Genomic DNA, 13139 nt, shown 5'->3' with positions numbered 1-13139 from the left:
GGTCAATGCAAGTCTTGGGAGCACTGCCAAATAATATTTATCAGCCCAGCTGAAGGTTTTATAACTCAGCTGTGTGAGTTCACATCACAGAGAACACCCCGATACAGCAAGCAGCCTGTCTGGGAGTACTCAACTTGCTCTTACACTATTTCATTTTTATTAGTTATTAGACACAAGTAACAGTTTTGAAATGAGCTGACTTGTGAACTGAACAGATCTGCTCATGTGTATAACCCAGCAAGGAGAGGATCAGTCAATATTCCTGCAACCAAACTGGGGCAGCTTGCCAGTGCCCAGGTATCCCATGCCAGTAGATTTTGTTGGCAAAAGGGGGAAGAGTATCAACACACTTAGAGGTCTGAAGAGGGAGAAACTAAAATGTGAGGAGTTAAGCATCTGCCTCACCTTCCCCTGTAAGCAGAGCCACACAGATAAATTGCCAGCCTGGCTGGCAGATTTTAAAAACATCATTGCAGATGAAAGAGGTGTGGGGTGGCTTTACACACCATCAAAGCAGCAGCTGACCAGGAGAGCTGAGGGGCAGGATGGCTGTGGAGCCTCTGTTTTGCCCTATACAACACAGGTGGCTGCTGCCAAAGCAGGGACAGACTATATGGGCCAGTGACTTCTGCTGGGAATAAGCATGGAGAGGGAAGGCCTTTCCCAGCAGCTCTTATAATTACTGTCTCAATTTTTTATTTTTGGACTTCTTGCAGCTGATCTCTGTCACTTGGCTGAATCTCATCAGCTGCCTCACTGCCCTTAGCTCAGCGTTTTTCTTACACCACCAACTGCAGGAATTACCCTGCATCACTCTTCCTGGGACTGCAAAATGCAGTTTTGTCTGCACTGCCAACTAATCTTTAACCAAACTGCCAAAAAAGCTGTGTGTGCTGCCCAGACTCCTCAGTTCCAGGGAAGAAAGACAATCTGATTTAACTCTGTTCTCTCTCACCTCAAGCTAATGCCCAATGAGAGTAACAGAACACTAATTACACGTGATAGCTGAGCAAGTTAAATAATACCAGCACAGTTGTAGCTGTGGCAGTCCCTGCTTCCTCATCATGCTTATTAAAAGGTGCTAACATGACTGCAGCCTCTCCAGTGGCTCCAGATAGCTGAATCACTGCAGTTAGGACATGACTGAGCCAGAAGGGATGGGATGGGAATGCCTTTATTCCCACATCCTACTAGTGTTATGTAGCTGGGAGTGAGCTACCTACACCCAGCTGTGCAGATATGGATCTACAGCCTCTTCAGCACCCTGCTAAACTCATTGAAAAGTTACAGAAAAATTACAATTACAGTTCAAAATTAGCAGTAATATACCAAGCATAGCAGTTGGCAGTTTTTTCTTTTACTAGAACTGCTTCCAGAACAGGCTGAAATGAGGAACACACATGTAGGTCAGTGCTTGCCTAACAAGGCCAAGATCTCACCTGGGAACTTCAAGAGCTAAAGCAAAACCACCAGCCCATTACCTTAGCTCTAGCCTATGCTATTGACCCTGCACCTTCCCTGACATCACTTCACAACTTAAAAAAAAGTAATAAGGGGATTAAAAATATATCTCTGAACCTCTAAATCCCACAGGCCTAGTCCTCCCAGAAATCCAAGGCACTTGCTCAGGAACACATCACCAACAATGGCCATAGTGAGAAAGCAAAGGGCCCTGCCCACAGTATCAGGCTCACTTTATAACCCAGCACTGTCCCTGCAGGAACCAATTGCTGCAGCAGGGAGGCTGGAGGCAGCAGATAAGCCTTGGCTAGGTGATAGGGATCAGCTGCCCAGTTATCAAGGGAGTACAAAAATCAAATAGATTTTGATTTAGTAGTTACAGCTTTTCATATATTCTGGGAAAAGAAAAGAGAAGGACCAGGGAGGGGGAAGGGGAGTTAGAAGTCTTTTTCCAGGGTGTTATGATGTCAGATCTTTTTAGCAATGAATTTCTAGGTTAAGCAGTTACTGAGACATGTGGCTGCAGAGAACTGCAGTCAGCGCAGGTGTTTGTAGGAGGAAACTGAAAGCGGTGGAAGAAAGGCAGAGGATTGCACATCTGAGGGCTGCAAACCCTGCCTGGAGGAAGCAAGGCAGTGCAGCAGAGTCACTCCCAGCAGGCAAAGAAACAAAGAACAGCAGCACTGCACCCTCAGAGAGCCACTTCCCAGGGTTACAATTCATCTGTCCCATCTGGGTAGGAAGTTCACTTAGTCCTTCTCTCAGATGTGACCCAAGCTTTGGGCTGCAATGCCAACTACACATCCACTGCTCTGTGCCAAGTGTCCAGCCCCACAACTCTCTGATGGGGGCAGATCACCAGGGGATTAGACCAACAAATATCAACTGTGTTGCTGTTTTAAGTCCAAAGGAAAGCAGATGAAGGTAACACACTGGATTTCAGTGCTGGCAATAGAACAGGCAATGAGCCAGGCAGAGCTCAGGGGACAAAGTAGCAGAAGCAAAGACTAACCTTTGATTGCATAAAATTTGACCCAGTAAAGCCTGGCATTCAGATACAATTCTGCTGTCACAGACATGGCTATGACAAGGGCTACATTTGTAAATCTCCATCAATTCACCAAATATTAGCACTTCTGGCATAAGCTTCTAGTCAGAAGTTTTGGAAGCTGCAGCTATTTCAGAGAAATCTTTCATACAGCATATAAAAAGTATTCTTTAACACATAATGGCTTTCAATTTGGCTTACAACCAAAAACTACAGGAATTTAATTCAGAATTTTCCCTGACATCATAGGATCAAGTGCATAGAGAAAGCCAGACCTGTGGATCCATTCTTGTAGCACCTTCAAAGTGCCAGCAGGGCACTTTAACTTCTGCTCTCAGCCCCCAGAGCTTGCTCAGCACCTGGGAACAGCATCCAGCCCCTCTGGGCAGGGCCAAGCACCAGTGGCACAAGGACCTGACTGAACCCAGATAGGCACAAACAGGGGGACAGTGCTTCCACCACAGAGCAAGTGAGACTCATGGAGGGACCTGAGCCACTCCTCATCCTCAGGGAGCTCCACACTGCATTTGTGCTTCTGTAAGCTGCTTCCCAGCTCCATCTCCATCCCTGTTAATTACTGTCACAGCAGGAGAGTTTCTGGCATTTCAAAGAATGGCCCTTGTTATTAAGCGGGAAAACAGGCAGAAATAGCAGGCAGCTCTACACACATGGAAACTGTAAGAGATTCTCTCTTCTTCCTGCATGGCACAGTTCATTTGTTTCCCTTGGTTAAAGCAGGAGGAAAGGTGGAAAAGCTGCTCTAATTGGTAGGGATCTCCCAGCCTCCAGCCAGTCTGCTGGGAGAGGCTGATGGGGCTGGGATGCACTGGCAGCAGTAAATCCCAGCCCCACAGTGTCAGGCATCTTAGCTCTGACACTCCTGGCAGGGAACGGTGCAGGACCACTGACTGCAAGTAGTTTGGATTGAGCCTTGCCCACCTTCTTCCAAGAGGGCCTGCTGCAGGGCAGGAGGGCTGGGTGTGGCAAGAGCTCCACATTACAGTAGTTATTCTGCACCTAGTTGCTGCTGTGGGCATCTAGTTCAATTTCAGATATATCTGCTATTGAAGCAAACCTTAACTCTGGTGTTGGCTGGGATCTTACATAAATTTGGCTTTTGAAATAATTGGTCCTCCCTCAATCAGCTGAATGAGACCATCACATCCTTCTGCAGATAAATCCACTCCTTTCAGTCAGGACCTGCTTCCTGGCAACCTTGCTGGACTCAGATTTTAAACACTTCCTATTGAACAAAACGGGTTATTTAAATGGGGGAAAAGATGTAAAAAGCACAGCTCGCTCTCTCCAGCTGATTGTCTTTGGAAACAGGACTGGAGGCTGCTGTCCCAGAAGACTGAGCTGCCCTTATCTCAGGCACTCTGTTAAAAGACTTGGAATCACTTATTAATTTAGTGAAAGCCCCTTAATTTTGATCTTTTGTCTGCATTAATTGATTTGCTATCAATAACCTGCATTGATTAGACCTCCAGACCTGGCAGCTGCTGAAGATGAAGAGACAGACTCTTTCAGAGCAGGAGTTCAAAGCCTGAAATGATTAAAAAAGACAGCACCAAAACGGCTGATAACAAAAAGGTGTCATTCTTTTTCCATTCAAGTATGAAACTCTGTGCAGTTAACCCTTCTGTACCTAAAAACCCTTTCAGGTCTAAAGTATTTGTATAACCTAGAGCTAGCTATTAGATGTACTCCATTTTGTCATTTTAATTAAAATATTATGGATGCTCTTAAACACCTGACAGAATGAGAACCAAGGGAAAATTTTATCTGCTTCAGCCACAAAGAGAGCTCAGGGAAAGCAACCTGACCCAGAGATTGGCTCAGGTGGTGCTCTCGGATCCCTTCCAGCAGACAGCATTGTAAAGAGTGGTTCACGAAGTCAGATTTAATTTGCAGCAGATCCAAACCAAATGCAACAGTGAAATTTAACAGTCATCAGTTAAAATTCTGACAATAAAGTTTTGAAAGCTGAGAACAGCTTGCTAGTCCAAGATGCCAGGAAGCCATTAACAAACCAGCTCCCTGTCAGAGTCTGTGCTGGAACACAGCCCTGGGCTGCTCCCAGCTCAGTGGCCCCCTGCCTGAGCTACAGCAGGGGCAGGAGGTCTGAATGCTCACATACATTGTTCCTCACCCAAGAAAACCAAAGGTACTGGCTAGGGAGAGCTCTCAAACCACCTAAGAGAGGCTGTTTTGGGACAGACACTAGGTACACCATGGGAACACCTGAGTTACCCTGTATGCATCTAGGGGGGAAAAAAAAAATAAATAAAACCACAGCCAGTGCACACATCCATAGTCTCAGGTGTCTTTGTCTGCTTCAGATTCCAAATCTCCAGTAATAGTTTGCTAAACAGCACAAGACCAGCTATTCACTTAGCCCAGCATCTGAATAAATCCAGGCAGCCACTGTCCACCAAAGACACTAAACTGTAGTTTGAGACATCCATCTACCTCAAGAGCAAGGTAGCATAGCAAATTCTTGTTTCATCCAAGCTGTGTCAAGAGCTCTGGCCACCCCCCAGCTGTGACAGTACAAACCTTAACAGCACACCTTCCTGCACCTGCAGATTTCCCTGTCAGCACGCATTTCACTGGAAAAAATAATGTCATTCTCTTACAGTTTGTTTGGTGGCAGCACAGAGCGTGGCTCAGGTACAGCACAAAGTGACAGTTCCTGCCCTGCAGAATGAGCTTCTCAGCTGCTGGTCCTGAAGAACCTGGCTGGACCACTCCCCCAGCATCCCACCCAAATGTAGCAGAGTTCTAACTCATGGCTCAAACACACCCTGTGTGACAGCTTACAGAGCAGCACAGCCAGCTCACATCACAGCACTTCTGCACTGGGAAACTGACACAAACACAGATTGTACTGAGCTCCTGCATTTCCACTCCGACAACAGCGCACAGGCACCAGGACCTGAAACCTCTTGCTGAGCATCCCTGCCAACTCTTCCTTATGAGAATGTTTTTAATATCCCTTTTCTTTAATAGCCTTCCTCTCTTTTTCTCCCTCCCCTCTCCTCCCTGCATACATTACATGTGGGTGTTAAACACCCCTGCAACTGCAGTCACTCTACACAAGCTGCTGTCCTGCTCTCCTCAGGGGTCTCACATTTACTGAGTATGTCCTGCACATGTCCAGAAATCCCAGAAAACTGGACTACACTCCTAAGTCTAGCTATACAAAGTTTCTGGGAGAACAAGGCATGTGTTGGCATCCATGCTCTGGTCTCACACTATAAGGAGGGGTGAGTTCCTGAGCCCTCAGGCTCGCACACAGCTCTGGATGTGCCCAAGCACTGCCACACCTGTGTCTACTGGGGAGGAACCATCTTCCACATCATGGGAGAAATAGCCCACTGAAATTAAAGATCCTGTATTTTCTAAAACTCCTTTCCTTTTGTATGGAAAGGCCATGTCAGCCTTTGTCCTCCACAGATTAAATGTGAATAATGATTGGGACAGTTGAGCACTGGAATAGATTGCCTTGGGAAGTTGTAGAGTCTCCATCATCTGAATTTTTTTTGATCGGGCTAAACAGTCATCTGTCAAAAATGGTCTAAGTGTTAAAAACCCTGCCTTGGGGAACAGAGGGAAAGGAAAAATGACCTAATAAGCTTTATTTTCTGTTTCTGTAATTTAACTAGAACTACTGGGGACTAGAGAAATTCCACTTGCCCCCTCAGCTGGGCACAGCACACCTTCTCCTAAGGCCTTGTGTTTCATGCCCATGTGTTCTGCAGTAAGGGTGGCCTGCTCCATGCAATGGTCCAAGTGGTCCCTCCACATTAGTTTCCTACATTTGTAAAATGCAGAGGGATGAAAAGCACAATACTGCAAATATCTCAAAATCTCTGTATTTGAGAAAGGAACTTTTATTCCCACTTTAACACATGACTAGCAGATCAAAGTAACTGAAGGCTTTATCTGGTATCTCCCAGACACTAACACTGGGTGTACATACATCATGCTGATGTGCACAGGATGAGAACCGAGGGAGTCAAGTTTTTTTTCCCACCCACAAAGAACAAAAATAGGCTTTTATTCCGAATTACTTATTTTAAGCTAAAAATGAGAAAGAACAAAAGCAAAGGCTCCAGGAAGTGGAGTCTGCACCCGCATCTTATTTTAAGATGCAGCTTTGACTCTTTAGAAATTTAAAGCTGCATTGCACAGAAAGAAGAATCAGCTCAGTGATGTTATATAGCTCACTATTTCCAAATATCAATCTAGGATCTTAGAAGCAATAAAGATTCAATAACACTCCACAGTCTCCAGCTCTGAAAATGCAAAGATAAAAACTGTAACAATTAAGGACAGATACAGATATGCAATATACATTGCACAGATGTTTTATTTCCCTGCAATTATATATATGTCCTCCAAAATAAAACCCAACCTTCATTAACTCTACATTACAGTGTTGTTGTATATTCCTCATGAAAAAGAAATCAGTAAAAATGAAAGAAAGTACTCATCAAGATAGCATCAGCATCCAGACTAATCACATACACATTCCACCAAATTAATTTCCGACATGTTCAGATGCTGGCCCTCCATGAGTAATTATTACACAAATATTTCCAATTTGCCTCTTCAGTCTCAGAAGATGTATCTAAAGCAAATATTTTTGTGCAAAATTGGCAGCATAGTTTCACACACCTACTGAAAAACAGCACACATACATCCTTTGGGGATACACACAATCATTTATGGAGACTCCACACAACCACGTGCAAACTTATTAGAAAACAGACCTTCAGCATCAGCTAATGAGAAAAATCCCTGCTGAGGGCACAGGCTTTGATAAACATTGTTAATTCTGACCTCAGCACCTCAGGACTGCTGGCTGAGGCCCACAGGCAGAGCAGGGCCAGAACAGCTATACATGAGCAGTGCACAGAGCCACTGGGATACAGGGATATGGATATTCCCCTCTCAAACACAGGAACACAGCCAGCACTGCCAGCTTGCTGGCAGACACCAGTGACTGTGCCCACAGCAGGCAAATGGAGCCATGCAACATTTCCATTTTCGGATGTGCAAAAGCAAGAAGCGTTCAATTTCATCTTCGATCAATTTACTTATTGATTGGTTCTCTCAACAGAGATCGCAGAAATTCTCTCAGCTACTGAGGCAAAAAAAATGCCAAATTGCCTCGTTCCTTGAAGTTTTTCCTAATCCAAGGGAGAAATTCAAGGGAAATAATTTCATTTGATAACAGCTGGTTCCCCTTTCCTGGTATCCCACCCATTGCTTGGAGAATTCCTCATTCCAGAAACAGCCTAACCCTTCACAGCATTCAGCTCTAATAGTGGCTTAGCTGCAGACTCTCAAGCAGAGCAGTAACACACATTGCTTATTCTTCCTCTCCAGTGGGTATTTAAGACAGCACACAAAGATATTTAGGTGCCTCAGTTTACCCTGAGCTCCATAAAGAAGGTAGTCAGCTAAATACTGTACAGCTCTGAGCTTGAGCTTAAAAAAGCTTTTCCCAATTTTGGCAAGTGACTGGAAAACAAGTCTTCCAGTTCTGATTAATAATCTGCTTTTGAGTTAAAACCCACTTCCTTCAATATGAAGGGATAGACCAGCAGAGACTACATTTCAGCACTCAAATTAGGAGGGGTAAGCTGTAGGTAGCAGGTGATGTATTTCTATAGCATCACCTTTTGTTTGATTAGTGATTAGGAAGTAATTGCCTCTCTGCCCAAGAGATGAAATCTGGCAGAGTCCTTCTGGAACAAACATGGCATTTATACATTCCTCTAAAAGCTGTAAAATCCTTCAGTCTCCAAGCACTGTAGTCCTAATAATCTTTGAATATAGTTTGATACAATCCCTGTGTACAGCTCATTAGGCACTGAATTCTCTGAAATAAGGAACCCTTTCCTGTCATCCACGCACAGATCTAACACAGATGCCCCCACTAAGCAGATGCAAAATGCAACCACAGTAAGAGGTGATAATAAAGGAATTTGATTGGGTTAATGGAGTCACATATGGTGATGGTGTGGTCCTTGAGAACATTCCCCCTCAGCTTCAGCTTCCTCTCATATTAATCCTCTCCAGAGATTGAAGGAACAGAAGCATGGACAGGGAAAAAAAATCAGATTTATTGGCAGAGCTGACATTTTTGGATGAAAATACTATTAATCACAGTCACTAAGGCAAGATCAATAAAAAATTCATAAAGAACAGATCTTGTAACGTGTACATATTCCAAGAAACACTGACAACCATACCAGCACCATGATACTAAAATAAACCCAATGCTTTTTCTCCCCTGAGTTTTTACTTTTGTCTCTTGATCCCACAGTGAGGATGCTGCTGAGTGTGCCCTGTGACTGTGAGCACTGATGCCCTCCACCAGCTCCAGAGGGTGCTGTGCTACACACACGGGGTTTGGGACATGGAAGGTTTGACACGATCAGCAAGGAGGGAGAAAAAATCCAGTATTTTGCTGTATCAGTGCTCAGACTTGAGGGAAGGGGGTGGATGAAGTGAGAAGATTACAGATTGTACAGTACTATACATTTCCAAATTTGCTTCATTTCTTGACCACTCTGCAATTAACTCATGTTCCTGAGAGCTGTAGGTCTTGCCTGCAGAATGATAAAACTATCTTTTCACTTGGATGCTCAGCTTTTCTTGCTGTAGGTCCTTTGTATGTAGGCCCATCTGTAATGGGGCAAGAACAGTTTCCTTTGCTAGTCAAGAATGGCAGTGCTTCTTGCATAAAATCCCATCCCACTGGAGCATGAAAGAGGATAATGTTTCTGACAGCAGCCTCCAGACTTGTAACTACAGAGCCTGAGCAAAAACCAACCCTATTAAAACAGCTCATCGGCTGTCCCCAAAAGTCTGCTCTCTCCTCCAGATCAAACCCCCTGCTGGTCAGAATAATAAGTTTCTGCACATGTTTATTTTTAGGGTACAGCTAAACACTGATATAAATCCTACAGAGCACTCACAGCACTAATTCTTAATTACAGTAAAGTCACTGGGGAGGAAAGGAGCCTGAGAAAACAACCCAGGCAAATTTCTAAAATGGCTCTGTCACATCTCACCTATTTTATATAGGATATAACCATACCTGACCCTTTTCACTAAAGCTCCAGTGTCTGGATTACATAATTAAACAGTAATTTAATTTAAAAAAAAATGGCTAGAATAACTACCTTGAAAAGGAAGCCATGAAAAAACCTGAGACTGTTCTATGTCACTTACACCCTTTGTAAGAAACTAAAGAAACTGAATGATTTCTCTAAGTGTGTATGTTAGTAAATATCACAGATTTTAAGCCAGCACCTTGATTTCAGGAGACCTGGCTTATGATGTTTTGAAGCAGACACCTGCTCCAGATTAATACTGCTATGAAACTCTCAATAAATTGTCTTCTGTGCTCAGGGCTCACTGCTGCCTGAAGTACAGCTTAACCTCTCAAGAGAATAGCCCAAAGTGAAGCAAAGAAAACTTGTTTTCAGATAAATCAAATTTCCGGGGCACAGAAACACCCAACAGTCACCCCCAGAGAGCAAAGGTTCAAGATGGCACTGGAATAAATGGCTTTCCTGTGCCTCTAAAAAGCTAAAAACGGATATGCTTATTATTTACATTCAAACTGGCTGGCATGCCTAATATTTCAGGAAACAGATTTTGCAGCTGTAATACAACCTGAGGAACAGCCTATATTTCACTGATATGAGGTACTGTAACAGCTGAGCAATATACCTTTTTCTATACATCACATTCAAAGCTGGGAAATACTTTTTTTGTTGTTTGCTGCAAACATTCTTTTTCTTATCTATAAAAATAGACATAATAATGATGCTTTATACAGCTCTGGAATCTCACAGCCCTTTCAGGGAGCTCAGCATCTGAGTCGTGGAGCTGAAACAGTACCAGCAGCTCCACAAATCAACCAGGGAGTAGAAGATAAAACACTTGTGGGGGAGCCAAGACTACAACTCAGAGCTTTTTCCTGCTGGGGTGCCCAACACTGTGAAACACTTATTTTCTATAATTACAGAGGTGCTAGCTATCACAAGTTTAGAAGCTTGGTGATATGAGGCAAATGGGATACAACTGTGGAGAACATTCTGAACTGATAAAGAACGTTATAAATGCGGCAAGCACTGGGGTTTTATGGACAGCTTTTTAACTTGAACCAGGGTATGGAGCAGATATTTTGCCAGAAAAACACTTTTAACATTAACTAGAACCCTCAGCTCCCAGGAGACATATTAGGTTAAAGCACTCCTCTCTTAGCAAACCATGCATCACCTCAGGAGAGGAAACTCCAGGCTGAGGGACCCCTGGAGCTTCCCTTCTACCTCCATTCTTTTGCTCTATATTACTTCTGATACATATCATAACCACAAAAAACGAAGGAAACAAACCGCCAGCTCTTTCAGGGCAAGGAGAGGAAAGGTACTAGAGCAGCTGCAGTCACTTACCAGCAGAGGAGAGGCACGGAGCGAGCAGGATCCGGTGGGAGGCCGCGGCCAGGCGGCAATTGGCACATTTGAAGGCCCCGCACGGGGCAGGTGGGGCGGGCCGGGCCGGGCCGGGGCGCGTCCTGCCCGGGGCGGCGGGGGCAGGCCCCGAGGGGCGGGAGGGATGGAGCCTCTGTGAGCGGACACCGCCTCGTACTGCTGCTGCACGCCCCGGTGTCGGAGCTTGCCCTCGGCACAGGAGCCTCTCTGCGTGTTGTTCAGCCATTCCAGTGATTCCCTGGATCCACGGTCACTCTGCTGCATGGGCTGCAGCAGCAGGATGGCTCCATGACGAGATGGCTGCTTCTGAGAAGTGCACTAGAGGTGGACACTATTAATAGTTGAATCACATACACCTTCTTTAGATAGTAAACCAGAGTCCCAGGCTGCCTGGGCCACAAGGGGAATCACCTGTAGGCAGTATTAGCAGAAGGGCCCTTTCTGACGCACGGGTCACAGCCTCTCCATTACACGTGGGTTGCATTTCTATGCAGTCATTGGATCTGTCTGAGTCCAAAGGCACCAAGTGTTTAAACCAGTTAGCACTGGAACCTGCCAGGAAGACAAAAGTGAAAAACTATTGCTTGCTCAGCAATTTGGCCCAGACTCAGCCAGCAGCTGGCAAGCCAGAAGTGTATTGCTCATCCCATGAGAGTGTTCTGGTCTGTGGGTTATGCTGCCTTCACTGATACTGTATGCTCCCTGAAAGGCAAATCCCTACATCCAAGTCATTCTCATTCTGCTCATCTGCAGAGAAATTGGTGCTTGCAGTACAACAGTGGGATTCTGAGTTTGTGTTCTAAGCTGTAAATAGAGTACCTGGCTGCAGTAGTTCTTTATCCATTACAGAAAAATTGCTTCAGTGCATGAGGTGCTGTTTCACATTCCTAGGCAAGAAAACCGATGAGCAACTCAAAAGCAGATGGGCAGCTGGAATGGTTAGAAGATAGAAAGCAAGTGAGAAAGCAAGCAAGCACGACAAATGTCTGTGCCTTGGAAGGGGCAATCAAAGGGAAATCCAACAGGAGCTTCTCCTGACATTACACAGGCAGCATCTCCCTGACATGTTCCAAGGAAAGCGTGTGCAGACAGGGATCTACTGGTTGGTGATGTTTTATGATATCTGTTGTCACCTGAGGATGTGGAATTACCTTCACTAGCGTGGTAGCCTTCTGCCACTGGCCTCCATTCCACCTCAGCAGTCTCAGGCTAGCACCACGGCTGATGTGGGTCTTGGATAAATTCATAAAGACTCTATATCACTCATACACTCCCTTTAGCTGGGGAGCATTTCTGACTCAGAGAGAGAGAGAGTTGTCTGCAGGATCCCTGCAGCTATATTTCACTGTTCACCTCCACACCTCATTTCCCCACCATGGTTACACTGCCGTGTGTGCACTGTCTCTGTGAGTGAGGAAAGGTCATTTCACTGGCTGATCCTCAGCAGAGTGCCCCGGGCAAATGTGAACCTCTGACAGTTCTCAATCTTCATTAGACATTCCTTTGCCTTAGCAGATGAACCCTTCATGATATCTGATGTGTTTCTCCTTATCACACCTCTCTGAGATGGGCAGCTCTAACCTCCTCCTTAGGACTTGGAGGTTAGGGCATAGAGACTAAAGGCACATTTTGAAAGGTCCTTAAGAAATTTACAGATGCAGAGTTGGCTGATACACTTTTCAAACCATGAAATGCATAACTGCAATTCAAATTGCTGAATTGAAAAGCCCTGGGGAGTCTATTTCCTTTTGATTGTTATCAATGGGAATTAGATATGTTTGTTTCTGAAAATCATCATCTTTAAGAATCTAAAAGCCTCAATTTCTGCACCTTTCCTAGCACATAACAGGAAAAGGAGTCAGAGTTTTCCAAGCATGAGACTACTGCTCTAGACACAGGTCATCTTCTTAATCTTTTTTTTTTATTTTTATTTTTTTTCCTTTCTTTTTAATGAAATAAAAGTCAGCAGCCAGCCTGCAAAGGAGGTATGTGTTATAAGACAAATTCAAGAACAGATCTACAAGTGGTTACTGAAAGCAGGGCAGGGATGAGTCCATTAGCATCACTGATCCAGCATTTCTGAACATGGAGAGAAAGAGCGGAAAGTGCCA

General features: G+C 44.7%; 1 protein-coding gene across 1 annotated transcript in view; it reads right to left on the bottom strand.

Annotated features, from left to right (window-relative positions):
* LOC132078373 (high mobility group protein HMGI-C-like) overlaps positions 1–11072 on the bottom strand; it is a 52038-nt gene extending 40966 nt beyond the window's left edge. Inside the window, exon 1 of the mRNA XM_059480468.1 lies at positions 10990–11072. The gene's annotated coding sequence lies outside the window, so the exon portion shown is untranslated. The remainder of the gene's footprint in view (positions 1–10989) is intronic.
* Positions 11073–13139: the final 2067 nt, after the last annotated feature.

This window comes from Ammospiza nelsoni, chromosome 11 (assembly GCF_027579445.1).
Source record: "Ammospiza nelsoni isolate bAmmNel1 chromosome 11, bAmmNel1.pri, whole genome shotgun sequence".
Lineage (NCBI taxonomy): Eukaryota > Metazoa > Chordata > Aves > Passeriformes > Passerellidae > Ammospiza > Ammospiza nelsoni.
Note: the sequence above shows the minus strand (reverse complement) of the source record. Positions and strands in the feature narration are given on the sequence as shown.